This window comes from Triticum urartu, chromosome 4 (assembly GCF_003073215.2).
Source record: "Triticum urartu cultivar G1812 chromosome 4, Tu2.1, whole genome shotgun sequence".
NCBI lineage: Eukaryota > Viridiplantae > Streptophyta > Magnoliopsida > Poales > Poaceae > Triticum > Triticum urartu.
In genome coordinates this window covers 120,044,790-120,059,077 of record NC_053025.1, presented here as the reverse complement: position 1 = coordinate 120,059,077, position 14,288 = coordinate 120,044,790, and positions in this window count along the sequence as shown.

Here is a 14,288-nt window from a genome sequence, read left to right as displayed (position 1 = left end):
CTCCTGTTACCATCCTCCTTAGACGCACAGTTTGGGACCCCTACCCGAGATCCGCCGGTTTTGACACCGATATTGGTGCTTTCATTGAGAGTTCCTCTGTGTCGTCGCCAGAAGGAAGGATGTCTCGTCTCGTCTTTAAAGACGGTACTACTGTTGGGGGAGCTTTGGCTGTCGGCCAAACTCTCCGGCTAGGCGGTTTCATCATGACCGCCTGTTCGGCCGCCACACCAACGATGATTCTCGGGTCATTGAAAATAGCCACCACGTCAAATCGGCACTCGCCGAACAGATGGATCCAATGGAGCTCACCTCCTTAAACGAGCTCTTGGATCACATCGCCGCCTTGGGAGTCGCTATGGACTATGACCGGATTGGGCTTAAACCCGATCAAAGGGAGATTAACTGTCCACCGGTCACCCATCATATTGCAGTGGTGGAGGAACAATGCGGTGACCTTTCCTCTATCTTGAGGACCAACTATGTCTGGATTCCCGAGCTCTCCGAGCCGGACGCCCGTTCGCGGGAGGACAACATCCAATCCCTGAACTTAGAGTCAGGCAGCGGGCTAGGATTATCGGGTAACACCCAGGAACCGGAACTTCCAAAATTGGAAACTCCTCGGCCCCTGGATCCCAGATCGGGTAAGGGCTCGATTCAATTCCACCCACCCACCCAAACATAAGCGATCTTTCCCACATCAGGCAAGAGCCCCAGGAAATAGCACATCACTATTGGGCCAGATTCCTCCTTGCGATGAACAAGGTTAAGGACTGTCGCGAGGAAGACGCAATCCTATTTTTCTGCAATAATTGCACGGACAAGGGAATCCTTAACGCCATAAATTGCCGTGAGATAACATGCTTCGCTGACTTGGCGTCCATAGTACGAAAGTATTGTGCGATGGAAAGTGCCTGGAAAACCGAAACAAATTTTTGGGATATTCCGGCCCTGAATACAAACCCAGTCCGAAATAAAAGGGTGCATTATCACAATACACCCGGGTCAACTACCAAAAAGCAAAAACCCTCTATAGGGCATGGAACCGTACTGGAGGGATGGCTCAACTGACCCTGCAAAATTCATAGTACAGTGGATACAATACCAACGCACAACCTTAGAGCATTTTGGATACTCCGGTAGGTGGCCAAAAGTGGTGAGGATCTTCTTCTCCCAAATACCACAGAGCACCATCCCGTGGATAACAATACGGTGTTAACAGTCTTTGAGACCTTTGCATCAAATAATAGGCGCAAGCGAACACTCCGCAGCATGACCGAAATCTGCCACGTAGCAGCAATAAATCCATGGAGTGACACGGCTATTACCTTCAATGCCAGTGACGAACTTAAATTCCGAACAGCCCGAGCACCAGCCGCACTGGTCCTCAGTCCAATCGTGGACGGCTTTCGACTCACCAAAGTACTCATGGACGGCGGCAGCGGATTAAACCTCATCTACGAGGAAACTCTTCGAAAGATGGAAATAGACTGGAACCGCATCGAGCAAAGTAGCACAACCTTTAGAGGAATCATCCCCAGTCGGGAAGCACGCTGTGCTGGGAAAATCACACTAGATGTGGTATTCGGCACGCCGGATAATTACAGGTCCGAAGAAATTACATTCCAAGTGGCCCCGTTCAGCAGTGGTTATCACGCTCTTTTAGGACGGGAGGCGTTCACAATCTTCCAAGCCGTACCCCATTACGGGTACATGAAGCTCAAAATGCTCGGGCCCAACGGAATCATCACTCTCGCCAGCGATCCGAACATAGCACTCCACGCCGAAAACAAAACAGCTGCATTGGCCCTCGAAGCATTATCCGAAGCCCTCTCGACCGAGGAATTAACCACGCTACACACCACAGTGGACAGGGACGACGTGATACTCGACAAGAGACCCAAGTCCACCTTTTTTAAACCAGCGGATGAAATAGTCAAATTCCAAGTCCACCCAACGGACCCTACAAAAACAGCCTCCATCGGGGCACAGTTAAACCCCGCTGTGGACGCCGCACTACGAGAGTTCCTGCGCGAGAACTGGGACATATTCACCTGGCATCCCTCAGACATGCCAGGAATCCCATGCAGGCTGGCCGAGCATAACCTCAATATCCTAAAGGGATTCAAGCCGGTCAAGCAAGCTCTTCGGCGTTTCTCTGAACCTAAGAGACAGGCCATGGGAGAGGAACTAGCCAAGTTATTGGAGGCCGGATTCATCAGAGAAATAAAACACCCGGACTGGCTAGCAAACCTGGTGATGGTACCAAAGAAGGACAAATCCTGGCGCCTTTGTGTCGATTTCAAAGACCTCAATAAAGCTTGCCCAAAGGATCCCTTCCCCCTCCCACGCATCGATCAAATCATTGATGCTACCACAGGACACGAGTCATTGTGTTTCCTCGACGCATACTCCGGTTACCACCAAATCAAGATGGCGGAGTCCGACCAAGCCACAACGGCATTCATCACACCATACGGTCCCTTCTATTTTAACACAATGCCTTTTGGGCTCAAAAACGCCGGCGCAACATATTAGCGCATGATTCAGACATGTCTGGAGAAACAAATCGGCAAAACAGTAGAGGCATACGTAGACGATGTGGTCGTCAAAACCAAACACGTCGACTCTTTGATAGACGACTTGAGGCTCACATTCGACAACCTCCGAACATACGACATCAAGCTCAATCCGGAAAAATGCGTTTTCGGCGTACCAGCCGGAAAGCTCCTGGGTTTCATTGTCTCCAGTAGAGGTATTGAAGCTAATCCAGCGAAAATCTGAGCTTTGTCATAGTTGGCTACCCCAACAGACCTCAAACAAATCCAGAAGTTAACTGGATCCGTGGCGGCTCTAAGCCGCTTTATCTCCCGCTTAGGAGAAAAGGCTTTACCCCTTTATCACCTCCTTCGGCGCACCGAACACTTCGAGTGGACGGACGCGGCCACAGCCGGATTGGAAGAAATAAAGGCCATCTTGGCAACCAACCCAATCCTGGCCGCGCCAAACATCGGCGAACCAATGCTGTTGTACATCGCGGCAACTCATCAAGTTGTAAGCGCGGTGCTCGTTGTCGAACGAGAAGCGGACGGACATAAATTCCCTCTTCAGAAGCCGGTATACTATGTATCCACTGTCCTCACTCCATGCAAATCATGGTACCCGCATTACCAAAATATAGCATATGCGGTATTCATGGCATCGCGGAAGCTGCGACACTACTTTCAAGAGTGTTCAATTACAGTAGCCTCGGAAGTGCCACTTAATGATATTATAAACAACCGCGACGCTACGGGCCGGATTGCCAAATGGGCCATTGAGCTCCTCCCGTTCGACATAACATACAAACCTCGATGAGCCATTAAGTCGCAAGTATTGGCCGACTTCGTCGCCGAATGGACGGAGGCCAAACTCCCTAAAGAGTACGGCGCATACTCCAATTGGATCATGCACTACGACGGTTCTAAAATGCTGGCTGGTCTAGGGGCTGGTGTCGTCCTAACGTCCCCAACCGGAGATACCATTCAGTACGTATTGCAAATATTGTATACATACTCCAACAATGCAGCTGAATACGAAGCTCTATTGCATGGTCTTCGGATGGCATTCTCCATGGGCATTCAACGCCTGGAGGTGCCTGGGGATTCAAACCTCGCAATATCCCAAATAAATGGAGACTTTGACGCCAAGGATCCAAAAATGGCGGCCTATCGAAACTCAGTCCTAAAAATGTCAGCTCGGTTCAAGGGGCTCGAATTTCACCATGTGGCTCGGGAAAACAACCAGGCGGCGGATATCCTCGCCCGCATTGGCGCAAAATGTGATGCGGTCCCCCCAACATATTTTTGGAAAGGCTGTTCAAGCCATCCGTAGTATGGGAAGGGGACACCGGTAACAACAGTCCGGACCCGGCCAAAATACCCAATACCGAACTCTCTGACACAATCTGAGGCTCCGCCACCGAAATAACACCTTCAGACCATGAAATAATGGCCATTATTGCCCCGTGGACAGAACCATTCCTGGCCTACCTAACTAGACAGGAACTTTCGGAGGACCAAAATGAGGCACGCTGCATAGTGCGGCGATCCAAGGCCTACAGGGTCCATGAGGGAGAATTGTACAAAAAAGCACTACCGGAGTCCTTCAAAGGTGCATCGCCGAAGAGGAAGGGCGGAATCTTTTGGCAGAAATTCATGCCGGACTCGGCGGTCATCATGCCGCAGCCCGGGCTCTTGTAAGCAAGGCCTTCTGTACAGGATTCTATTGGCCAACGGCCCGGGCAGATGCACAGGACTTGGTCCAACGTTGCGCCGGTTGCCAGCTCTTTGCAAATCAAAGCCACATGCCACCCACCGCCCTCCGAACAATCCCCATTACATGGCCCTTTGCGGTCTGGGGGCTTGACATGGTTGGACCCCTTAAAGGAGGAACCCATAAGAAAAAATACTTATTGGTCATGGTGGATAAATTCACTAAATGGATAGAGGCCAAACCTATTAAAACAGCCGAATCCGGACCAGTGATAGACTTCATATCCGGGGTTGTACACCGTTATGGCGTCCCCCACAACATCATCATTGATAATGGCACGAACTTCACGGTCGACGAGGTAAAACTCTGGTGCAGCAAAATGGGCATCAAGCTCGATTATGCCTTAGTCTATCACCCACAAACCAACGGTCAAGTCGAGCGAGCAAACGGTCTTATAATGAGCGGCATTAAACCTAGATTAGTGCGTTCCTTAACAGAGTCTAACACGCACTGGGTAGAGGAGCTCGACTCCGTACTCTGGGGGCTGCGGACCATGCCGAATCATAGTACCGGATATACACCCTTCATTGTGGTGTATGGCGCAGAGGCGGTCTTGCCCTGTGACATAATTCATGACTCACCTCGAGTGCGCATGTACGAAGAAAGAGAAGCCGAGCTCGATTGGCAGGACAGTCTGGACACCTTGGAAGAGGAGCACGACGTAGCCAAAGCCCGTTCCGCATTTTATCAGCAACAGGCTCGCAGATACCAAAGCAAAGAAGTACGGGCCAAAACTTATAACGTTGGCGAACTAGTTCTACTCCTGCCGGATAAGAAAAAGAACAAGCTCGAGCCCAAATGGGAAGGTCCCTTCATTATTGACCAAGTTCTGACCGGTGGAGCGTACCGACTGCGGGATGCATCGATTAGTCGACTCGAGCCAAACCCATGGAACGCGGCCAGGCTCCGAAGATTCTACGCCTAGCACCGGACTCTAAGTTAGTCCCCTCCCTTTGTCCATTTTTCGCATATGCATTATCTGTCTTGTTTTTCTTTCTTTCTTTCTTTTATTATTTCTCTAGGCCTTCAAGGGTCACCTTGTGCCTCGCCTACACATTACAGATGCGCTAGCCGCACTCTTCATACCTGGGGGCTTCTTTCACAGAAGCTTAAATTATTTATCTGGGCCTCATGTCCCACACATGTGTTATACTTCCGCATGTACCTTTTTTCACCATTATATGCATCGATATGACTTAAGTTTTGGCCAAGCTGGGTTGCCTGGCTCTTGTATTTATGCCCTACGTTCCCGTTAATTCGGCTAGGGCATAAGGGGAGCACCCCTGCGATTGTTACTGTCGGGTCAGCCGGATGTGTACCTCAGACTGGGTGAAGCCGAAAGCTAGCGTTCTTAAGGGAATATTCGGTCGGTGAACAAAAGATGATTTTTATTTATTGTCCATATCTGCCCCTAGATGTTTTTCCTGTGTTTCCTATCGCAGTCTGGACATGCACTTTAGGGCATGCTTACCCAGGGAAAGGAACCCTTAATGGAACTATTCTCCCTGGAAGATGTTTCTTACTAACCATGTAATATAACATAACTAGTTGGGCACTTGTCTGATAAAGCACTAATGACCCCTACGCTTGGTCTCCACGCATACCCCGGTTCTTAAATAACTGAGCGGGTATTCGGATACACTTTGGACTATTGGGCCCGGAGGTTGAAGCGAAAAGGTCCGCAACGACAAATGATCTACAATCCGTCTAGAAGGCATTATACATGTCACTTTAATTACATAGTCATGCAGACTGACTAAATTCCTCTTCTATACCATCCAATAGGCGGTCTAGCTTACAATCCTGTTGAGAATACTTTGCGGCTAATTCTACCTGCCCATAAACTAAGCTAACGGGGATCTCTTTTCCGTCGGGCCCCACAGGTCTGACTTCGGCCATGTGATTTGGGTCTGCCTTGGTATACCGCGTCTTCACCATGGCCCAGGCTTCTCTGGCACCCTGTCGGCAGGCGGATATCTTCCATAATCAGAAGCGCCACCGTGCTCCCTTGAGCTTCTCCGCAAGCTCGGCAACGCCCTCTGGCAGGGAGACGGACGGCCACAAGGCCTGGGCAACACCCTGCATCACCTGCCGAACTTGTTCGTGCAGATGTGACAGCTCGGACAGAAGATCGCCCGCAGACCCGAGCATTTCCTCCGCGGGACGACCCGTCAGCATACCTACAGACATAACACTATTAGTCGACTTCTTCGCCGAACTCCTTTAAAAGGATTCGTTCAAGCACTTACTGAAAATGCCGCGCTGAAGCCGCTTATTCTCCTTCTCGGAGTCTGCAAGCTGGCCATGGACGTCTTTTAGTTCCACGCTCAGCTTAATATTGGCATCTTGGAGATTGTTTTTCTCCCGCCTAACTTCAGTCAGCACGCGTTTGCCAGCCTCTAGCTGACGCATAACATGCTGGACCTCCGGAGTCTCTCCGGATTCATCTGCAACATCTGTTGTTAGATCTGCAGCCACGCCGCACACTATATTGTAACCATCATTCTTTAAAGTAAATGTTACCAGCGGGAGGCTTTTTCTGTTCCTGCAATGCAGCAACAGCGGCCCGCAGTTGGGTCTTGCATTCCTCCAGCTCCTGGGACAGCCTAGTATTCTTCTCTGTAAGAACCTGTACAATAAAGATGATCCCTAAATCAGTTCCGCTAACTGTTTCAAGTCTCAGGGGCTACTGATACATATAAATCACCAGATTCACTCACCCGTACATCCTTTACATACTGATCCGTGGCTCTGGCTAGACCATCTTGAGCGGCACGGAGGTACGCCTCTCCAGAATTGAAGGCATCAAATGCCTCTGGTGAGAAACAAGCATCACGGAGTACGGCCCAGCGGCACCTATGATTCATGGCGCTTTCCACTTCTGAGTTAGTAGCGGATAATCTATCTGCATCCTCTGTAGGGGGATTATCCGGCACCTGCCCCATATTGGCTTCCGCCTCTATGTCCGGTCCTGGCGCCCGACTGGTGGAGGCGTGATCGGCAACATCGCCGGACATATTCCGGCGAGCGTTTTTTCTATTAAAGAAACACGGGTGTCATTACATTTTGAGAAAGACGACAACCAAGGAGCGGGGTTTTTATACCTTTGCGCCGGTGTATCCGTCTTGAGTGCCTTCCTTTTTGGCCTACCCGGCCTCGGCACCTTTGGTTGGCGAGTTGCTGCGGGTTCGGCAGGGCGTCCCGAATGCCTTCCCTGTAAAAAATGCCACGTGTATATGGTGGGTGAAGTGTTTAAAAGGGGATCCTAGTTTTTGGAGTTAGGATTTTTTGGTTTTTCTTACTTGCGATGCAGGGAGCAGTCCAGGATAGTCGGCCGTAATGGCCACCATGGCATCGTCGCAGCTTAACTGATAGAATTGCCAGTCTATCAGCTCCACAGAGATAACCGAATCTTCTTCAAGTCCGGAGTCGAGGGCCCGGTCAGGGTCCTCTGGTTGTGGAGAAGGGCTGCTGACCTCCTTTATGGATTTTCGCAGTTCCTGCCGCAAAATGGCAAGGTGAATATTTATGACAAAGAATGCGGGAAAAATGGGAGCAGGGAAATATAACTTACCCAGCTTGGAGGATTGTACATGGAGAATCCATCCCGTGGCTTGATGCAGGTGAATTCCTCTTCCTCACCCTTGAACAGTCCGGACAGAATTTTTGCTAGAGCGGCAGCATTGTCCGGACCCTTACGCCCACAATGGGTGGCGTCATCCGCCCCGTTATAACACCACAAGGGGTGCCCACGATATTGAAGTGGCTGCACTCCCCGCATTATGCAAATCGACATAACTTCGATTATTTCCAATCCTGATTGAGCCAGTGCTTTGATCCGGTTCATCAGATAGAGGACTTCCCTGTTGTCTTCCGCCTGGGGGCTCCGTGGGCGCCAACTTCGGCGCTTCTTCAGAGGAGCATTGTTGAACTCAGGAAGACCCCGCCGAACAGGGTCCGGAAGGGGAACATCCTCCATATAAAACCATTCTGAAGGCCAGTCTTCAGACGGCTTCTTCGGGGTACCGGACAGGTATCCGGTATCGGCGATGTGCCATATTTCGGCTCCACCCACTTGATAAAGTGATTCCCTCTGTGTGCGAGGGACGAGGCAAAATAGCCTTTTCCACAGCTCGAAGTGACCCTCGTAGCCCAGGAACAACTCACAGAGAGCAACATAGCCGGCGATATGTAGAATGGAGGCAGGGGTGATATTGTGTAATTAGAGGCCGTAGAACTCCAGGAGCCCGCGGAGAAACAGATGAATTGGAAATTCGAGTCCCCTTAGTAAATAAGGAACAAGGCAAACCCATTCCCCCATGGAGGGACAGGGAAAGCTCTCCGCTTGCTCCCCGCCATTGTAGGTGGCAAGCCCGGCTCGAACAGGCACCACATACGCCGAAGGGAGAAATTCCTTAGTCTGCAGTTCGACTAATCGACTATGCAGGACTGAACACATCTCCCAATCACCGGGCTTAGGGCTACGGGGGCGGGAGGAGGAGCTGCGGAGGTCGGCCATGCTGGAATGGATTTTTCTGAAACGCGCTCTGATGGATTCTCGCTGGGGGGAGGATGGTATGGATTGGATCTAAGAATCCCCATCCCTTTAATAGACAATTTATTTATCTGGCTAGGGGGAAAGTGTAAAAACGCCCTGGTGCCTCGTATTCATTCGATGTGTGGGAGATGGCCCTTATTGGGCACAGAAGCCAAGAGATTCGAACATTTATGGGACCGGACACTTCTTACAAACACTTGGAAATTGGAGAAGAAAACGCCTTGCAATGCCGAAGACAATACTGCGCGCCGGACTCATCGTCATTGAAGCCTGGTTCAGGGGCTACTCAGGGAGTCCTGGATTAGGGGGTCTCCGGACAGCCGGACTATATCCTTTGGCCGGACTGTTAGACTATGAAGATACAAGATTGAAGACTTCGTCTCGTGTCCGGATGGGACTCTACTTGGCGTGGAAGGCAAGCTAGGCAATACGGATATGTATATCTCCTCCTTTGTAACCGACCTTGTGTAACCCTAGCCCCCCCCGGTGTCTATATAAACTGGAGGGTTTTAGTCCATAGGACAACATACAATCATACCATAGGCTAGCTTCTAGGGTTTAGCCTCTCTGATCTCGTGGTAGATCTACTCTTGTACTACCCATATCATCAATATTAATCAAGCAGGACGTAGGGTTTTACCTCCATCAAGAGGGCCCGAACCTGGGTAAAACATCATGTTCCCTGCCTCCCGTTACCATCCGCCTTAGATGCACAGTTCAGGACCCCCTACCCGAGATCCGCCGGTTTTGACACCAACAACTGTGCTTAAAAATCGAACCATAATCTATGGATATGTATAAAAACTAGCCATAAATTCCTAACCCTACTTCACGGCATGTAAACATTTATTCAATGCCAAATTTGTTTTACTATTTTTATAGGTGTTGTCTGACGATGTGGATAGCAACGATGAAGATGGCACAGGAGGTACACGAGGCAAATCCTGAGGGAGCTTTATGCGGGAATGCATAACATGCGTATTAGGACCTCGGACGGCGGTATCGATACCCATTTTGCAACCACAAGCTTCATGACGCGCATCAAAGTGTTCTGGCACATGCAAGAGGACGGGCCATTGGCTCCTTCAAGCAGAAGTATTCTTGCAGGGTGGCGCACGACGCGTACGCCGAGTACCTGGAGAAGCTTCAGGATCATGCCGACAGATGAGATGAGATGTGGGATCGAACTATGTACACTTGAGTATGCTTATGACGGTTGAACTATGTACTTATGGTTGAACTATGCTTGTGTACGCTTATTATCTATGTCTGAGTATGTTTAATCTATATTTACTTATGTCTAACTGCGGGATATGCATGCAATCAGTTCGGTTGATGGAATCTACCTTCGTCCTGGTTTATTGGTCCCCTTTGTAGTTTGTGTTAAATTTTGACCAAAGATTTAACTGACAAAATGTCAATGCAGGTCAGCACAAATTATATCGTTGGATGCGTATTTGAACATAGTGTTCAATGATATAATTTTTGGTGACATGCATAAACATTTCTTAGTTAAATATTTGGTCAAAAATTGGTACAAATTGCAAAGGGGACCAATAAACCAGGACGGAGGTAGTATGTCAATCACACACGGTTCCCAAAATTGGAACCGTGTGCAATGACTTTCATTTTTCCTATTGCATCAATCACACACGGTTGGCTCTAGCTAACCGTTGCCTCCGAAATTCTTTGTGGGACGGAAAACCCTCACCACCCAATTCAGAAAAGAAAAAGAAAACCCTCACCATCCCCACGTCACAAAAACTCTCACCCCGCTCGCCACCCCCTCTGGTCCCCATTCACACCTGCACAAGCTCCTCTGCGTCTATCCATGGCACCTCCTATCGCAGCGGCAACCACTTAGCTCGCCGCCTGCCGCCGCCGCCAAGCTGCTGGCAAACTCCACCCCATTTCACCACTTCCGCTTGCTGCCGCCTATCACCATCGACTTTCTCGACACTGCTCGCGGTCGACCCAGCTCCGCTCGATTGGGGAATCCACCGTACTGAGGGTTCTTTCTCATGGACAACAAGGTAACTAATTTAATGAGATATTATCTCATCTCTTATCCCAGTTCATCTGCCTTCTTTAATCACCCGGTCGAAATCGCCATGAATTCATTTTTATTCAAGATGATTTGAGGGTTTTCTTTCATTCATAGAGTGTACAATGTGTGGACACATCAAGACTTTGCGGCCTCCGCCATACATCCATGGAGTTCCATATCACCGTACCATATTACTTGAGGATGCGCGCGGTATGTTCAATCTCACCCTAAATCGGTTGGCATGGCCTACTTTCGTGGACATATACTAAATATTGCTACATTTGGATAAAATGTGCCACATGCACCATATACATAAAAGGGGATTTTCCTCTCTTCTTTCTATATTAAGAAAATTAATGATGTATTGTTCTTTCTATTATTCTCATATTTCCACGACATCATGTTTACCCTATTTATTTAATTATAGATTTTTTCCCTTCGATTTCAACTGCTGTATAGTTTTTTTCAATTTGGGCCCATATTTGCATGTTACCATATTTTCTTTAACAATCCTACTATTTTCTGCAGCGCATCCCTTGCAATGCAATAGAATCTGTAGTGCACAATCTTTCCCTTTACATAAATCAAGACTGTAGGGATGTCATACTGAACACAAACCATGGATTTCCAATCGTTGATAATGTAAGACTTGATGAACGTGGTGACTCCTATTTTTGCACTGGCCTTTGGAAAGAAATTTATAAGTTTTATGCACTGAAAGCTGGCACTAAAATTGCACTGCACATAAAAGAGCCTGGTCATGAGATATATGCTAACTTCCCCGACGATGTCATCTGTCCAGACTTTTTTCAAAGTAAGTTTTCTTTTCAAGTATCTGCATGTTGACCTACCCAACAATATCAAATGAATTGTGTAGTATTTAAGCAACCATTGTTATTCCATTTTCTTACTATATTCCTACCTAATAACTTCTAGTTACCAATACACTTTTCTATTACCCTATTTTAACTAAATATTCCCTATACTCCAACTTCTATCAGAAAGCGTCGCTGACAAGGAGACGCCAGAGGTGAAGAACGGGGCTTCCAACAAGTGGAGGCAGGGCGAGCAAGAAATGCAAGCGACTCCAGCAGGCCTAGACTTCATCAGCAGCCTCCCCAATGATATGTTGACAGTCATCATCTCCCTCCTCCCAATCAAACATGGGCCGCGGACAACCGTCCTTTCCCGGAGGTGGCGCCCCCTATGGAACTCCACCCCTCTCGACCTCATTGACTCCCACAAGCTCTGTCATGGCTATCGGAAAAGCTTGGATGCGTTCTCCAAGATCCTCGGCAGTCACCTTGGCCCAACCAGAGGCCTTAGAATGGGCAAGTTCCGTTACAATGGCAAGGATCAAGCCAAGCTTGACAATTGGTTCTGATCCCCTGCCCTAGATCAACTCGAGGAGCTCACTTTTGATGATGGGCATATGCGCTCGCAGCCTATGTCCACGCTCTGCCTTGCGCCCACGCTGTGCGTCGCCAAGTTCAGGAACTGCCATCGCCCTTAATGACACGCCAGCTCTTATTCTACCACCACTGAAGCACCTCGAGCTCGTCGCCGTCTACCTCCCAAACGGTGACATGGAGCGCCTGCTCCGTGGCTGTACTGCACTTGAGTACCTTCATCTTCAGGCGATCAATGGGTTGAGTAGCTTCCACATCACCTCCATGACTCTCCGAACTATTAATGTGTGTTGCTGGTGCGGCAAGAAGACATCACAAGATGTGTACCATGGTATGGTCATTGAGGACACACCTGCACTTGAGAGATTACTTGTAGTTTATAAAGAAGGTCCAATAAGAATCGATGTCATTTCTACGCCGAAATTGACAGTGGTGGGCTACTCATCTAACAAATACTCCGAACTTGTTATTGGATCCACACCCGTTCAGGCACAACAGCCGCCTTCTACCTCTCCTTCTACAAATTAAAATTATTTCTAATTTTGAAGATGTATGTTCGTCTGTCATCCAGAAAATGATTCCGACAAGCTTGACCCCGAAATTGCGCACAGTGAAGGTCTTGGCACTAGAATCTATCGGCCCCAACTTGGAGAAAGTTGTCAGTTTCCTAAGATGCTTTCCATGCCTGGAGAAGCTATATATCGAGGTGATGTTTCTTTCCTGTTAAATGTTAACCATAAGGGAGTTCAATTTGTGACACCGTTTTCCAAGTTTACAATGACAATGTACTACGATTTCTGAAGAATTCTTTTGGAGTACACACATGTCCCCCCCCCCATATTGGTTGCTTGATCCATATGGTTACAGTCCATAAGCATTTCTCTTTGAATTCATCTGTACTAGTTTTCTAAGGGAACTTTTCATCCACTCCAACCTCTTGTGAAGAAGGCTACATTTTTCTAGATTGTAATCAAATGCCCATGTTAATCATGTCAGATCGAAGATGGCATGTTAGTGCATTTTACAAATCCTGCAAACCAAATAGGCCTGTAGTAGTGTTCAAAACTGCATGTGGGAACTAACACGTTTTCTTTTTTTGCAGATAAGATTAGGCCTAGTGGTGGATAATATGATACAATATAACAATCACGTTGAATGCCTAGATCTGCATCTCTCAGAAATTACTTTGAACTCCTACCGAGGGACCTTACCGACGATTATATTCGCCAAGTTCTTTGTTGTCAGAGCAAGGGTGTTGAAGGTAATGAGGTTTTCCCTACATTTATTTTGCAAAAATGAATGGTTTGTTGATCAGCGCCGGCGGCTACGGCAAAATGGAATAGGCTCTAAAAATGCTGAATTTCAATTTGGAACTTCAGATGATAGAGTAATCGGAAGTCATCGTGTCAACCCCATACATGACTTCTCTGTGACTGACCCCTTTGCAAAAATTATGAGGTTTTGAAACCAGACTTAGAAGTGGTAGTGTTAGTTTGAACCTCTCTGATATCCATGTTCAGTGGATCAACGCGATCGTTTGCGGCTGATGAGCTGAATTTCATTTCTAATATCAGTTTGAACCTTGTAATCTTGGAATTTGAGCCATATAACTCTGGAATTTGAACCTTGTAATATTTCGAGCTTTTGTGGTACAATCGTTGAAATGGCATCGTATGAGACTCGTATATTAGTAGCACTATTTTGATCTTAATATGCAATGGTCTTAGATTTTATTAACCATTCTCGAATCTGTTTACCTTGTTGATATCATAGCACATGATCTGTATAGCTAACTCGACTGTGATCTTCGACATTATTGCACACAATTGGTTTCTTCAACCATGTGCCATGTAGAGCACATAATTAATTATCACACTCGAGTGTCCATCATCACCCTTCTGTGTAACTTTGACCTCCTCACCCACGAGTAAACTTATGATCGGAGTCATTCCACACGTTTTTA